The 16,099-nt window shown below is 41.5% G+C and overlaps 1 protein-coding gene across 3 annotated transcripts in view; it reads left to right on the top strand.

Moving 5' to 3' along the window:
* Positions 1 to 16,099, top strand: part of FBXO34 (F-box protein 34) — a 114,787-nt gene that overhangs the window by 2,585 nt on the left and 96,103 nt on the right. Inside the window, exon 2 of one of the 3 annotated variants that reach the window (XM_053276200.1) lies at positions 9,876 to 10,102. The exons of 1 other annotated variant lie outside the window; for it this stretch is intronic. The gene's annotated coding sequence lies outside the window, so the exon portion shown is untranslated. Of the gene's footprint in view, positions 1 to 510; positions 533 to 9,875; positions 10,103 to 16,099 lie in introns of those variants that run through there. One more of the 3 variants, XM_053276232.1, reaches the window with a different exon arrangement.

The following is a 16,099-nucleotide window of genomic DNA, read 5'->3' as shown; positions in this document are numbered from 1 at the left end:
TGCATGTAGATAAGCATTAGCCCAGGGGTTCTCCAACTTGGGTCCCCAGATGCTGTTGGACTACAACTCCCATCATCCCCAGTCACAATGATGGGAGTTGTGATCCAGCAGCTTCTGGGGACTCAAGTTGGAGAACTCCTGCATTATCCTGATTCACTATGGAGGCCCTACAAAGGAAATGCCTGCTTCAGAAGGGATAGCTCTGTTGGAGAACTTCCATCTGCTGCTTTAACAAGAGTGCCCACCACTGCTTCTGTTGGGGGAATTTTCCACCTGTAAAGAGCATTTCCTGCCACTGCAGCTGGGATAATCTTGCCTACCTTCCTGTTACTCCTGCGCCATTTTTTGCTCCCCCCCCCCCGCCATAGAGACTGCAAGCAAAATGGAGGTTAAAATTGACAAAGGTTTTGCTAGTCTCACCTCATTTTTCTCCTTGTAGCAGAACTGGCTGCAGAGATTGCCTATCAGTGTCATTTTGTGCACACCAGAAGCAGACGAATATGATGTAGTCGCTGTATAAGTCGAATACAGAGTAAGGCTGTGCATACTGCATCTTTTCTTTTTTAATACATGAAATTTGACCTATTTTCCTCGCTTCATCTCTGCAGTCCTGTTACAGTTTCAGGGCAAAATGAGGTGAACTTGACAAAACACTCTGGGAACTCCATAGCACCGTTGATCAGGTAGTGTCCAGAGGTGGCCAGAAAGGGGGTGAGACTAGACACCATCACCAAGCGCAGCATAAGCCATATCAGCCCAGTGTAGTGTGTCTCCCAGTGGCTGTTGCTGATGTCTCCCTTGTGGGTTGTTTTTTTTTTTAGATTGTGAGCCCCTTGGGGACAGAGGACCATCCTCTGCTATGTAAACCATCCTTTTGCTATGTAAAACTTTTGAGACATTTTTGTTGAAAAGTGGTATATAAATACGCTAAATCAATTAAGTCTCCAAATCAGCTGAAACAATAGCACTACACCTGAATGGATTGTGCTGTAGTTGTGGCAAAATTAGCTTTAAACCAGTATTTTAAATAATCAGCACAATACCTGGATGAGTGTGCAAGGGAACAGGCATGTAATGGTTTTGGAAAAGCATTACCTAAATTCTCAGGAATCAGTGAATGAGCAAATGGTATGTGTGAGGAAAAAAACTAGCAAGGAAGCATTTGGTATGCGCACATTTTAAATGTTCCCTCACAGGAAAAGCTCCCTACACATAGAACAATATGTGCAAGAAAGCTAGACTGAAAGCTAGACTTCCTTTCCCTGGAATACTATTTCCGGCCCCGCCATGGGGAAGCATTCAAATATGCAAAAAACCCTCCTCCTTTAGTTAGTTGTTTTTACATTTATATCCCATTGTTCCTCCAAGGAGCCCGGAGCAGGGTACATGGTTTGTGTGTCCCCCCCCACAACAACCCTGTGAGGTAGGTTAGACTGAGAGATAAGAGACTGGCCCAGAGTCACTCACTGAGTTTTATGGCCGAATGGGGATTTGAACTCTGGTCTCCCCAGTCCAACAGTACCACTTGACTCTAGCTCTTATTGTAGCATACAAAGAAGTCATTCACACAATCAAAAACTGTGTTCTACCTGGGTTTGTTTGCTATGTGTGATTCTGATTTTCAGTTGTATGGAAGAAAGGTAAGAGGAAAACCTGGGTAGAAGTGATTGTGTGGAAGCAAGGTAGGAGGAAAAGCTACCTAGGTTTCCCTCTTACCTTGCTTCCACACAACTGAAAATTGGGAGCACACACAGCTCCCAAACCCAGGTAGAACACAGTTTTTGATTGTATGAATGACCTCACTATGTATCCCTCTGCCTGTTCTGAATTGCTCATTTCTGTGCCATGCAGTTCAAATGGGTATTACAGTGTCTTAATAAACCTTGTTTTCGTATAAACATATTCTATTAAAATGCATTCGATGTTAAAAAAAACTGGTGCTTTGAATCCTCATCCCTGTTTTTGTGCTTGTATGACCAGTTTTTTCCTCTTTCCTTGCACTGCCTCCTTGCTGTGTGACAGTTACATAAAGAGGGTATTGTGCAACTGGATTGGACAGAGTGTTGTCAGATGCACAGCGACAAATCTGAATTCACTGATAATGCTCTAATGTGCTCAGAACAGTGTGTGCCGAGTTAGATGGCATCACGTTTAAGATATTCAGCATGTTAGTGCTTCTTTAGCATTTCGTTTTCATAAAGACTTGGTGTCGTGTTCATACTAATTGCATGGTTAAATACAGGTTAAATGTGCTTATGTCACTTTTTCAGACAAAGGAGATAATGATAGTAGCTGGTGATGCCTGTTTTGGCGTTGAGGCTGCAAAGAATGTTTATGAGGCGCATTTTGAGTTGTGTGTGGAAGGTGCTATTAGGTTGCCAGCCTAAATTTTTGATTAACAAATGGAAGGCTAACAAATGGAGTCCAGGTTGCTAGGTTGGCCTTTTCCCCCTGCAAGAACATAAGAACAACCCTGCTGGATCAGGCCCAGGGCCTATCTAGTCCAGCTTCCTGTTTCATGCAGTGGACCACCACTTTGGAAGCTCAAAGTTCAGTTCTGCTCCAATAGTTCTAACAAGCCAGTATGTTCCTGCAGACAGAGTGATGAGAATTCATGACTGTTACCAGCTGGAAAGCTGTATCTTAGTAAGAGAGAGCGTGTTGGATCTTCTCCAGAGGAGGCACTTGATTTTCCTTTTCAGCCCAAGCTTGTCTCCTGTCTGGTAGCAGTATAACCTGTCACCCTGGAGTGGAGTGTCACATGCTTGTTTACTAGATTAGTTCCTTGCTCTCTGTCTAGTGAGGAGGCCTTTGAGTGTGTTATCACATCCTTTTTTGTTCCTTCTGGTGCACCCTGGGGCAGGACAAAGAGACCTCCCCAGATGGTCTCGGTAGACACACATGCTGAATCTCTATTAAGAGAGGAAATGCAAGATCCTTTACCCCTGGTCCATTATATGGGTGCTGGTTGAGAGTGTAAACCAGGCCTGCACAACATAAGACAGGCGGGGGGGGGGGGATTCAGCCTGCAAGCACTATTTTACTGGCCCCCAGGTATCCTCAGGAGCTGGAAATTGCCTTATAGTGCCATCCTATGCATGTGTTCTCAGAAATATGCTCTATGGTGTGCCCAGTGAGGCTTATGCCCATGTAAGCATGCCTAGCATTGGAGCCTGAAAGCAACAACGATTTAGGGAGAGGACAGGACTTGGCATTTGTTTGGGGCTGGCATGCACTCTAGGGGCCCCACTGATTGAGCAGGGACAGGACCTATTCTCTGGCCACTATCCTTGGTAGAAACTATGGGTCCATTGACAGGGGGAATAGACGCACAAGTAACTAATGATATTTTTAATTTTAATGTGCTAAAAATGTGACCTTGGCCCATGCATGCCAAGTTGTGGATGGTTCCGGCCCACCAGGGCATTTGAGTTGTTCTGCCCTGGTGTAAACACTTAGTACATTCTCTGTGTTTCTGCCTTTTGTAACTCTTGCTCGTAGCCCAAGAAATGTTGCTTGTGGGAGGTATTCTGGAAGGCTGGGGCATATACACCTTGGAGACCTCAGTTGAAATCCCAGCTTGATTGTGGACTTGCTAATTGATCCTGTCTTCCCAGAGCTCTTGTTCTCATCTTACAGGTGGGAATTGTAATGGCTGATGCCAACAGGGATGCAGTAAGAGCTGGCTGAGAAAGTGGGCATAAAAGGTTTTGCAAAGCGAATATATAATTGTTTCAAGGCAGAGTAGTAGTTTCAATATTATGTTGAAAATGTAACGTTCAACCATTACAACAATTAAAAAGTGGTACAATAACATCCTCAAAAACAAATACAACAAGAAATTAGAACTGAATCTTGGAAAGCAAAACAAACTAAAATGGATTAAGAAGTGGCAGATAGGTCCCAGTCAACCGCAGGATTCTGGATAAGCCTGCTGAAATAGAGCTGACCTTGCTGGTAGAGCATCTGCTGTGTTTACGCACATACCGTCCCAGGTTCGATCTCTGGCAGCATCTCCAGGTAGGGCTGGGAAAGACTCTTGCCTGGAACCTTGGAGAAGGTGCTTTCAATTCTTTTATCCCAATACATCCATTCCTGGAGCCTTCACTCTCCAGCTCCACCACCATCAGCCACCTGAAGGTACCTGCTCCCTCAAACAAATGCTCTCCTTTCTTTCCTCATGTTTGGAACTGCCTCCCAGAACACCCCTGTGATGCCTCCTCTCTTATTCCATTCTAACTCTCTCAAAACCCGCTTTACCACAAAACTTTTCGCACGACCTTTCTAGTTGCCATACCCTATGGAGACTAAGCCTACCAACTAAATTGCAGATTACAATGAATGTGTCATGATGAGAGAGATCAGAACCATGGAACACAGGAAGGAGGGGTTCATCCTTTTCTTCCTGCCGATGAGCGCTGTCCTCCCAGGGCTAATAGGGGCCTGATCCAGACTGGGGTGCTTGGCAGAGGCAAAGTGCTAAAGGACTCCTCCCCCATGCTGTAGTCATAGGAGCATAGGAAGCTGCTTTATACTGAGTCAGACCCTTGGTCCATCTAGCTCAGTATTGTCTTCACAGATTGGCAGCGGCTTCTCCAAGGTTGCAGGCACCTGCATATACTTCATAACCTTGTGGGTTTCCAAATCATTGTGTGTAAATCTTTGTAGATATATCATGTACAAACAACCACTTTGTATATAATTGTGCTTTGGCAACGTACTGTATGCTTTGGTAGTTTGTTGGTTCAATAAAAAAATCTTGTCCTATCTTAGAGATGCTGCCAGGGAGGGAACTTAGGACCTTCTGAATGCAAGCAGGCAGGTGCTCTCCCCAGAGCAACCCCATCCCGTAAGGGGAATATCCTACAGTGCTCGTACATGTAGTCTCCCATTCAAATGAGAACCAGAGCAGTGCCTGCTCAGCAAAGAGAACAATTTATGCTTGCTACCACAAGACCAGCTCCCCTCCTCCCAGCTTCTGGATTAGGCTCTCTGGCTCCTATTTAAGAAAAAAATATGAAGCTTATCAGCTCTGCGGTTCTGGCAATATGTTGCCTTTAGTATGTCAAGAGGAACCACATGCAAACCAGGCTCTGGCTGTATTTGAGAATTATGAAGCTCTGCTAAGACAGGCAGTGAAGGCTGGAGGGGAATCCTAGACAAAGGCACAGGGAAACTGGCTGCCCTTTTCCAACCATTGTTTATCTCTGCTTATCTTCTCTCTAACAGCTAATTCCCACCCACCCCCTCCTCCTCCAAACTGCTACAGGGAACAAGCCAACTAAGAAAAAAGATCAGGGGAGAGGAACAGGATAGGGTAAAGGTGACTGGCAACTTGGGCTTCCTTGTTTGTTTGCCTATATGCAGTTTCCTCCAGACTGTTTCTGGAGAAGCTTCAGAATTCTCAAGAACTGGAGACTAGCTTAAGTGTGGTCACTTTTTTTGTTTATGTTGACATATTTATATACTGCCTGAACGTACCTCCCAAGGTGGTTTACACATGTTAAAATTCAAAAGCCGTAACAATTAAAATACAAAAACACACTTAAACAATACAAACCTAATAAAACCACTGGCTGCCCATATGTTTCCGGCAAAATTAAAAGTGCTGGTAATTACCTTTTAAAGCCCTAAATGGCTTAGGACTGGGTTACCTGGGAGAGTGCCGCCTTCAGTATGATCCCCCCACTGCACTTTGAGGTCATCAAGAGAGGTCTGGCTCCTGTTGCCGCCAGCTCACCTTGCAGCAACTCAGGATTGGGCCTTCTCTGTAGCTGCTCCTGGGCGCTGTGATGCACTCCCTAGGGATATTAGAGGCTTGAGAGTTTTAGCAGCCTTTAAAAGAGCCCTCAAAACATATGTTTAGCCTGGACTTTAGTGATTATTGAAATGATCTTAAACTGGTTTTAATTTTATTAGTTTTTAATTATTTATTTTTATCTGTGTTTATATTTGTGAACCACCTGGAGCCATTTGGGTGAGGTGATATAAAAATCTAATAAATAAGTAAAATAAACATTAACATGATGCCTGGTTAAAAAGATACGTTTGGTGCATTTTTCTAAAGACTGCCAGAGATTTTGAAGCTCTTATTTTGGCAGGGAGTACTTTCCAAAGTCTCGGGGTGGCCACAGAGAAGGCCCAACCCTGAGTCGCCACCAGTCATGTTGGTGGCAACTGTAGATGGACCTCCCCCCCCAGATGATTGTGATGAGTGGTGGGGCTCATGAAAAAGGAGGAGTTCTTAAATACTTCTGATCTGACGGATACGATTGCATCGGAAGTGACTCTGACTGTGAAGGAGAAAGAGGGGCAAAAGAAAGTCACATATTTTTCCTTCACTGCTTCTCATTGATTACAGTCCACTTTTCTTCCAAGGAACTTGGATAAAATGTGCTTCGCTTCAGAGCTGGAAACTGCATTGGGTGTCTTCAGATGAGCCTCTGAGCCCTCTGATAACGTCATATAACTAGATCACAAGGAGGAGGATAAACTCTTCTTTGGATGCAAAGCCTAGGTGTTGGTCCCAGGACAGAGCCTTTAGATAGTCAACAATAACTTGCAACATTTCTCAGCCTGTAAATAAATATAGGTTTTCTGACACTGGACTTCTATTTCCCCAGTTTTACATGCACTTGTTTCTGGCCTCAACCTTCTTGTCCTTTGGATTTTCTGGCCCTTGAAATCGTAGCTGGCAAAGCTTTCTGCAGTGCATTTCCTCTTTCATAAATGGCTAATCTTTGCTTCAGGGACTGGGTGTGTTTGGGATACTGAGCTGAGGGAGGGAGGGAGCATCTCGTGTTGCTTTTCACAGAACTATGGAGTGAGAAGGCCTTACTTGTTTTGCTGGCATCCCACCCAGCTTACTGCTGCTTGCTGCTACATGGCTTTGTTGATCATCGGTTGCTTTAGTAAATGAGCAGAAATAAAACCTTGTTTGAAAGATTTGTGTCGCTCTGTGTCAAACAAGATTTTATTTCTGCTCCTTTATTGAAACAACCGATCACAAACAGGTGTGGCTATTTGTTGATTAAACAATCATCATGGCTTCCTTATTCCTACCCTGCTTCCCAGTCCTGCATAATTTGCTCCTCTCTAGGAAATATTTTTAGAGCAAAACAAAGCAGGACTCTGATTGTTTTGAAGCTCACTCTTTTATTTAGTTGTGTATTTGATTTTTTTTAAATTAACCATTTAACATACTGAAAGGTTAACTTACATTTGACTTACATTTATTACAAACAGCTATATAGAACATTCCAGAAATGGCGGGGGGGAGTCTCTGTACCTCTGTAAAAGATTTCCTTTTTCCATCTCTGATATGTCATTTTGCTTGTAGAAATTCTACCTTTATTGGCCAGTCTATTTGCTGTTGGTTTGTTGCTTTTGGCTTTTTGAGTCTTTAGCTGGTAGCACTTCAGATGCTTTTAGTGCCATTCCAGTGTCTGCTACCTTCTGTCCACTGAGTCTTTATAGAAACCAAGCAAAATCACTTGTAACACTAATTCTCTGTATGATATCAATTGCTTTCCCACAGTATTGCCTTGAGTACGTACAAGACAATTGATACCTCCTTTCTCACAGGCAGCCCTTGTGAGTGCTTCCTCTTACTGCTGAGCTGTGCTTGATATAGTGGTGTCTTGCATCTTACATCTATTTTCTAAAGAACTGGAAATATTATAGGGATGTGCAGAATGTTTCCACATCAGAACGTTTTGACTCGAAATGGGCTGTTTTTGAGCCCAAAACAAAACACCCTCTAAATAAAGGGCCTGTTTTGAGCTCGGAACAAAACAATCCCATTTTGATCTCCATTTTTGAGGCCTATTTTTCCCTTTCTGATTTGGTTTCTGGCACTGGCTTCCAATTGGTTTGTGATCTTCTTGCTTCTTGGTTGGCTTGTTATCATACAGATCAAGTGTTGTCATGGGCAGCTGTGCCCTCATTGGCTGGAGGGAAGGGGGGAGCCCAGAGTCCAAAAGGAGGAAAATTCATTCAAAAAGAGGAAATGCATTCAAAGAGACTAGGAGGCAGAGAGAACCCTTATACTGTGCCTCTCTTGAAGAAGAGGATACATCAGGAGAGGAGGAAAGAAGGTTTGATTTTGTGGTTTTCTTTTCTCAGCACTGAGTATAATATGCTGTACTGTTGCTGCTATAACTTCCTGGTTTTGTTGGAATTGACAAAGGCAGAACATGGGTGTCTGCCTTCCTTGAGTTGTGATTTGATTTCTTTGTGAGATAGTGTTGTGGTGAGAAATGGACAGTGGCAGCTCTGTGTGTGTTTCATCATGATTGCTGTGATGAGCAGTGTTTCCTATAACAGTGATTTCCAGATGTTGTTGACTACAACTCCCATAATCAAGAAAAGGCTATTGCAGCTGGGGATGCTGGGAGTTGTGGTCAACATCTGGGAATCCCTGTTAGAGGGTACACTGGTGATGAGCTCCATGTCTGGCCTCGAGACTAACTGCAGTTCAAAACTTGTGTGTGCACTCGGTGAGTGCAGTTTGTTCCAGTTATGAGGAACAATGGGGAAACTAGAAATATGTCTTTGTTCCCCATGGGTAGCTTCTAGAGATACCAAAGTGGGTTAGGTGGTAGGTAGCACCCATAATGCCCTAGTACCCAACCCACTTTGGTGTCCCTAGGAGCTACCCACTGGGAACAATGGGGTGTTTTGGGTTTCCACATTGTTCCCTATGGTCAAAATACTCAAAATGTTTTGTTTCATTGAAACAACCAGGTTGAACACTGTTTTGACGAAATCTTTTGCCGTCTTTGTTTTCTTTTGAGCTCGAAACAAAATGCAAAATCTATTTTGTGCGTTTCCCTAAAATGTTGTCCTGATGGGCACATAAACAGAGCACCTGTGAGCATGAGGGAGGTACCTGCAGACTCGGGGTAACTTGTAGATATGTCGGTTTCACAAATCTGAAGGGGGGGCCCAAGGGGGTAAAAGGCTCCCCAAACCGCCTCAACTTAACCAAATGGAACAGAATGTTTGCCAACTCGGGGTGTAGTTAACAGACAACCACATAGGTTGAGCTAATGCAACTTGGTGGTGAGGAGCGGGAGAAAGGAGGGCTTGACAAAAAGTGGGAAATTTCTCAGCTTGCAGAATACTTCCTCAAAATGGTCACAATCCCTTTTGTTTCTGAGGGGGAAAGGTGCCTCAAACATTCACCATGCTGAGGCACAGGCTTAGGTAACACATGCATACCAGGGATATACTTCAACATTTTGTGGTGGGTCCATACTTGCACTTGTAGAATAAGGCCGTCATGAGATTCTACAACTCCAGGCCCCTTCATGCTTGTCTTTTGCTAGAGAATAGCCCAGAACCAAAAAGGACAAGCTGGAAATCACAAGCTGTCCACGGGGCCAGGTTAATAGCATGCACATTCTCCTCCTAGAAATGTAGATGGCAGCTCCATCACATGAATCTGGTTGACTTATTTCCCTGCAAGTGTGATTAAGTGTGCAGTCCTGTGCATGCTTACACAGATGTAAGTGCGGCTTATTCCCAAGATGGTTTTAATAGGATTGCAGCCTAAACCTCTTCGGTCTCTTCAGTCATACGAAGTGGATAGGAGGATATCTTTTGTTGGGCCAGCTTCTTATGTTGTAGGAACGTACCAGCTCTAGAATTACACAGAGCTCTTCAGCAGACAGTGTAGGAAGGTACTTCTCCCATTAATAATGGCTCCGTTAATAACCCAGGAGCACACAACACTGCTGAAGCTTAGTTGCAGTGCCTAGGTGGGAGACCACTGGAAGTTGCTCTGAGCTTTCCGGATGATAGATGAGGTGGATATATCTAAATTTTGGGGGTATCTAAAGCAAGGCTGAATGCAAATATTTTCCTACTTGCAGAAAGCCCTTGTGCCTGCTGTGTTTGTGGAATAAGACCTTCAAACTCAAATGAACTACCGTGTTTACCTGAATAGAAGACGACTCTGAATTTAAGACAACCCCTCAAACACCGAGGTCAAATACAGCTTATACCTGTATTTACCCCAAAGGAACAAGTCTCTGAATCTAAGATGACCCCCTGATTGCTAACATCAAAGACCTTGGGGAAAAAGTAGTCTTGGATTCAGGTAAATATGATATTATTGTTGCTCTTTATATAGTGTCCTCTCTGGGCATGGTGCTTTATAAAATATGAGAAGATAGGACTCTGTCCCATGGGACTCACAATCTAAAACCAACAGACGGGAAGAAACAGAAGAAGAGGAAGAAAGAAAAGGCAGGGATAAATGGAGGAAGAATTTGCTATCATTTCATATATATGTACGTTGGTCCGATTGTTCCCCTGGGGAAGGTGGCAGATAGTTCAACTCTGTCCAACCCTGTAATACTTTGTAGGCACCTTGACTTTATGTGAAATTATTTTTCTCTGTGGCTTTTCCTAGGAACTGTTTACTTACTATTATTATTATTATTATTATTATTTCGATTTCTATACCGCCCTTCCAAAAATAGGGTGGTTTACACAGAGAAATAACAAATAAATAAGATGGATCCCTGTCCCCAAATGGCTCACAATCTAAAAGAAATGTAAGATAGACACCAGCAACAGTCACTGGAGGTACTGTGCTGGGGGTGGATAGGGCTAGTTACTCTCCCCCTGCTAAATAAAGAGAATCACCACGGTAAAAGGTGCCTCTTTGCCCAGTTAGCAGGGGTTAACAGTTTTTAATTTTTTAATTTTGGCTGCAAAGCTCGCTATTTTGTACCAGGATTGGTAGGTAGGCATGGGTAGAGGACTTTGGCCTAAAACCCAACACCAGTGACACGAGCTTTTAAAGTTTTCCAGCAATGACTCAGTGGAATACTCTTCTCCAGACAAACTCCCTTCAGTCAGGAAGCTAGCAAGCAAGGAAGAAGGGCTCTGTTTGATCTTTTTTCTGATGTTCTCTGTTTCTAGTATTCTGTGTGAAGGAAATTTTTATCCGTGGGAGCATTCAAGCATAAAACACGCCCCCCTCCACCCTTTTACCTGAAGTGGTATAGCTCAGGAAAAGCTTTGCCACTTGATTCTGCTGAGTGGATAAACTGGCCTTCAGTCCTTAGGAAATATATTTGCCCGATTCAGACATTATGCTGTATGATTGTGCCGATGTCTGTACACTTATAGATGTGTTCGTGTGAATGACTGTACCTGTTTTCATTTTAAAAGTGAAGCTGAGTACCGGCCCTTCAAATGCATGGTACTGATAGGAAGTGTACTCCTGTACACTTAACATAACACTTTTGCTTTTTAAAATTTTATTGGTTTTTACAATATCTTAATAATCCTGTTACATCTAATTTATGTACATATTGACTTCCCGCTCACCAATCTGTGCGATTCATTAACTTTACAAATCAACATTGCTATAATAATTCAAAACATATATCCTACACATTACAAACTCGATTTTACTCTATCCGACCTGCTATTATTACTAAATTTCAAACCCTGCTGAAAAATCGATATTAGAAAAATAGTTCTTTAAGTATAGTAAGAATGGTTTTCAATCTTCTTTAAAACATTCCAAGTTTTCATCCCTTATCAGTACTGTATGTTTTGCCATCTCGCCATATTCCAAAATTTTTATCAGCCAATCTTCTTTTGAGGGCATTTCATTGTCATTCCATTTCTGCGCATATACTATTCTGGCTGCCGTGGTTGCATACATTAAAAATGTTAAATTTCTTCTGGAAAACTCTCCTTGCGTTATTCCCAGCAGGAAGGATTCTGGTCTCTTAGGAAATGTCATTTAAATTTTTTTCTTCAACTCATTATATATCATGTCCCAAAAGGCCTTTGCCTTCCCACATGACCACCACATATGAAAAAAAGTTCTTTCACATTGTCCACATTTCTAACATTTGTTTGGAACATTTTTATACATTCATGCTATTTTTGGGGTGTCAAATACCACCTGTACATCATCTTGTAATAATTTTCTTTTAAAGTATAACATGCAGTGAACTTTAAATCCATTTTCCATAATTTTTCCCAAGCTGCCATATCTATATTATGACCCACATCTTGAGCCCATTTTATCATAGTTGTTTTAACCACTTCATCTTTTGTCTCCTCCAGAAGCAGCAGCTTATACATCTTAGAAACTAATTTTTCATCATTTTCACACAGCTCCTTCTCAAATCTTGACATTTGATCCTCAAATCCAACTTTAAGATCCTTCTTATAAATTTCATTTAACTGATTGCACTGAAACCAGTTACTAACCAAATTTTGTACTTCAATTAGGTTTTTTAACTTACAGCCCTTTTCTTGGAAACATAACAAATCCCTATAGGTACCCCATTCAGGTTGCATATTTATCTCTTTACATGCTAAAGCTTCAATTGGGGATAGCCATAATGGAGTTTTAAATTCCAACCATTTTTTATATTTTACCCACACTCTCATTAGACTCCTTCTTACATAGTGATTAAGAAAATCTTTATGCACTTTACTTTTCTCATACCATAGATATGAATGCCATCCAAACCTTCTATCAAATCCTTCCAGATCAAGTATTCTGGGATTTCTTAATGTTATCCATTCTTTTAACCATGTCAAACAAACAGCATCAATATACAAGCTTAAGTCTGGCAGGGTAAGACCACCTCTTTCTTTAGCATCTGTTAAATTTTTAAATTTAATTCTTGGTCTTTTCCCTTGCCAAACAAATTTGGTTATGTCCTTTTGCCATTGCTTGAAACAAGTTAAGGTGTTAATTATAGGAATAGTCTGAAAAAGAAACAGCATTTTAGGTAAAACATTCATCTTCACAACTGAAATTCTTCCCATTAAAGATAAGTTCATTCTAGTCCATCTTTGCAAGTCAGTTTTTACTGTATTCCATATTTTGATATAATTATTTAAAAACAACAAAGAGTTTTTGTTTGTCAACCAGACGCCCAAGTATTTAATTTTCTTCTCCACTTTCAGCTCACTTATTTCAAAAAATCTTTCATTAGATTTCTGTTCCATATTTTTTGTCAACACCTTCGTTTTAATCTTATTTATATAAAACCCGGCCAGTTGGCCAAATTGTTGTATTTTTTCCAAGAGTCTTCCGATCTTCTCTAATGGATTTTCTAGAAAAAACACTACATCATCCGCAAAGGCTCTTATACTCCTGTTTCCCAACTTTTGGGCCTTGTATTTGATCATCTTTTCTAATATTTCTACAAAGCACTTCCAGTACTAATATAAAAGGTAATGGGGAAAGTGGACAGCCTTGTCTAGTTCCTTTTTGTATTTTACAATTATCTAATAGTTCCCCATTTATAATAATTTTAGCATATTGCTCCGAATATATTGTCTTAATAGCCCTAATAAAATTATTACCAACTCCCATTACATCTAGTAGCCTCCACATAAGCTGCCAGGAGACATTATCAAATGCTTTCTCTGCATCCAGAAAGATCATAACTATCTGTTTATCATTGTGTTTTTCGTAATACTCCAATACATTCAAGACAGTTCTCACATTATCTCTTAATTGCCGTTTTGGCAAAAAGCCTGCTTGATCTTCATGAATAAAGAGTCTTAATACAACCTTCAAAATGGCAGCAAAAAGTTTATAATCATTATTTAAGAGTGAGATTGGCCTGTAGTTCTTGACTTGCGTTAAATCTTGATCTGGTTTTGGAATTACTGCAATATTGGCATACTTCCAAGACTCCGGCATAATTCCTCTTTGCAAAATATCATTCATCGTCCATTGTAAAGGCTGTAATATCTGATCTTTAAAAGATTTGTAATACGAAGCTGGTAACCCATTGGGCCCTGGCGCCTTATTAGCTTTGCTTTGATTTATTACTTCTGTTATTTCCATTATTGATATCGGTGCATTCATAATTTCTATATGATCCTTAGAAAGTTTTGGAATATTTTGTGTCTTGAGAAATTTGTCGATTTTTATATCTTCTGCTTTGTTTCCTTTATATAATTCAGAATAGTATCTAAAGAATTCCCTTTTTATTTCCTTTTCGTCATAGGAAAGCCCATTTTTTGTTAATATCTTGGATATATACTTATTCGTTTTCTCACTTCTAATTTTCCAAGCCAACAACTTGCCTGGATTGCTTGCAAATTCAAATGACTTTTGCTTTGCATATTTTAGGTTCCGTTCAACTTCATTTAATAATAACATAGAGAGCTGCTGCTGAAGCACTTTAATGACTTGAATAGTCTTCTTCTTGTCCTTAGCCCATAGAAGTTCTCTTTCTTTTTTAGAAATCTCCATCAATAATCCCTCTTTTGACATAACATAACACTTAACAGCATAACATGTGAATGGCTGTACCCGTGTGCAGATCGTACGAGTGTTGAACATAATGTGTGAATGGTTTCCTAATTTCACGGTTTCTTCCCACGTCCAATGCTCCTGCATGGCGGATCCATAAATCTTCTGCAATGGGCCCACAGCTGTAGCATTTGGACAGATATGTCCCTTTGCACTCAGACTTGGAGACTTCCATGTTGATAGAACATGAAATTGTGCTCTGAATGAATAGCTTGGTGTGCACACAGGGGTTGAATGCATGTCTTAATGACAGCATCTTGTCCCCAAGCGAGAAGGGTGTGTGAGAAGAACAACTACCTCCCACCTTTCTCATCCTCAAATAGCTTTACTAGCTTTTTATCGGTTTCTGAGCACAATTCGGAGTGCTGGTTTTAAGCATCTGACATGTGGGTGAAGCCAGTCCTCCTGATAACTTTGTCCCAGGTTGTTTATTATTTATTTATTTGATTTCTATACCGCCCTTCCAAAAATGGCTCAGGGTGGTTTACACAAAGAAATAATAAATAAATAAGATGGATCCCTGTCCCCAAAGGGCTCACAATCTAAAATAAACACAAGATAGACACCAGCAACAGCTGGAGGTACTGTGCTGGGGATAGATAGGGCCAGTTACTCTCCCCCTGTTCAGAGTCAACTGAAATATTTTACGTTGGGCTCAGAAAAGAACAGGTAGTTGATATGAAATTGGCTTGTGCGCTGACCCTTGAGCTCCAACCAGCATTCTGGCAGCCACATTTTGTACCAAATGCATTTTCTAAGCCATCTTCAAGGCAGCTTCACAGAAAGAACCTTGTAAGAGGCAGTTTGAGCGTAGAAGTGGTAGTAATAACAGCAAAGCATAAATCGTGCTGCTTTAAAACCTCTGCTTTGTAATGTTTTGCATGTGAGAGAGAGAGAGGGAGAGAGAAGGCTGGGTCCTGTATTTTGAGAGCTTGGTGTTAGCAACGGTACACATTTCTCTTAGAGATGTATCTGTTTCCCCTCTTAAATGCCTTGTTGATTTGAAAAGATTAGGCAAGTAAAATATAGCTGGCATGCCCTCATATTCTGGACTTGAGAAAGTGGCGTATGAAAATCCAAACCTCGGTTTCTGTAAGAGAAATGCACCATCATTAACAGTGAGTATCTTTTTCAAATGCCCTCCAGCAACAGCGACTTTTCGCCTAGCACATAAAGCAGCCTTGTTTACGACTTTGGGAGTTATCTCAAGTGGTTTTTCCAGCCGATATTTTGAAGCAAACACAGGAGGCTTTGAAGCTGGCTCCTTGCTTTACAAGTCTAAAAGAAAGGTGTGAAAACCGCAGGGGTTCCATTTTGTTCCTCAAAAGCTTGCTTTTTCCTCGACAACAGTTGATCTTGGTATCTTTGTGTGGCTGTGCGTCTTTCTTTTGAAAGCTTAGCATCTTGTCCCCTTGTGAGCAGTTTGAGGGTTCAGAGGTCGCAGTAACTTAAACATGTTTGCATTTCTGTACACTTCGCTGTCTGGAGGAGTCAGGAAACTTGGTGATGAATAGAACTCATCATGGCAAAGCTAGAATTGGGTTGGAACTGGGCTGAATTAATGGTGTGTGTTGCTTTTCTTTTTCTTTCCACTGTTGGAGCTGGGGGCAAAAACATGCTTGCCAGTCTGCGATTTCTTGATGCCCAGTTATCTGGGTGACTGGACTTCAACCAATCCTGGGTAGCACTGGCAGCCCCAGAAAAAAAAAAAAACTTGAGGGGGTTACAGAAGGAGCAAAGTGCATTTAGTGGGGACACGCTATGTCCCATATATTCGATTTTTGA

This window comes from Hemicordylus capensis, chromosome 1, assembly GCF_027244095.1.
Source record: "Hemicordylus capensis ecotype Gifberg chromosome 1, rHemCap1.1.pri, whole genome shotgun sequence".
In the NCBI taxonomy this organism is placed as follows: Eukaryota; Metazoa; Chordata; class Lepidosauria; order Squamata; family Cordylidae; genus Hemicordylus; species Hemicordylus capensis.
The sequence above is the reverse complement of the archived record's forward strand: the minus strand, read 5'-3'. Positions and strand labels throughout refer to the sequence as shown.